Source organism: Chrysochloris asiatica, unplaced genomic scaffold (genome assembly GCF_000296735.1).
Source record: "Chrysochloris asiatica unplaced genomic scaffold, ChrAsi1.0 scaffold00010, whole genome shotgun sequence".
NCBI lineage: Eukaryota > Metazoa > Chordata > Mammalia > Afrosoricida > Chrysochloridae > Chrysochloris > Chrysochloris asiatica.
In genome coordinates, this window is record NW_006408528.1 from 28445030 (window position 1) to 28446113 (window position 1084).

Here is a 1084-nt window from a genome sequence, read left to right on the forward strand (position 1 = left end):
CTCAAAGTAAAGAAAACAAAAATCTTCACCACTGAACCAATAAAAAAGAGAAATGGAGAAAAGATTAAAGTTGTCAAAGACTTCATTTTGCTCAGATCAACTGCCATTATTCATGGAAGCAAAAGTCAAGAAATCACACAACATATTGCATTAGGCAAATCTGCTGCAAAAGACCTCTCAAAAGTTCAAGAGCAAAGATGTCCATTTGACAACTAAGGTGTGCCTGACCCAAGCCATGGTATTTTTACTAGCCTTATATGAATGTGAAAGTTGGACAATGAATAAGGAAGACCATATAAGAATTGATGCATTTGAGTTATGGTATTGGAGGAGAATGTTAAAAGTATCATGGACTGTCAAAAGAGCAAACAAATCTGATACTTTGGACATATTATTAGGATGTCCTGGAGAAGAACATCATGCTTGGTAAAGTGGATGTTCAGTGAAAAAGAGGAAGAGACCCATGAGACGGATTGGCACAGTGGCAACATCAATGGCCTTAAGAGTAGAAAAATTGTGAGATTGACACAAGGCTGGGCAGTGTTTTCACTCTTGTTTTACAACAACAACATCATATTTCTTTTGGAGTCCTAGAGTGGTGGTGTGTGAGAAGCACTGGATTGCTAACCATACAGTTGGTTCAAACCCACTAACCGCTCCTTGGAAACCCTAAACAGGGTTGCTGAGTTGTAACTGACTGGATGGCATTTAACAACAACCAAGGGGTTGTATTACTTTGCACACTTCTATATTTGATTTCTATATTGTCATGTGTGATAATCTCAAGTTGTTATCTGTTGCCGCATGTCCAAGAAAATCTCCTAAGTATGTTTTGTTACATTTCTCTGTTTTTTATCAATTCTTTTACTTTCTGAAAATCTGAATATGTCACTAATGTAATTTCAGATAATCACATGATCTGAAAATGTAAATTATGACTCTTGATTTGGTTGTTGTTAGGTGCCACTGAGTCAGTATCAACTCATAGCGACCTTATACACAGAAGAACGAAACACTGTCTGATCCTGGGCCAACCTCACTATTGTGGCCATGCTTGAGCCCATTGATGCTGCCATTTTGCCAA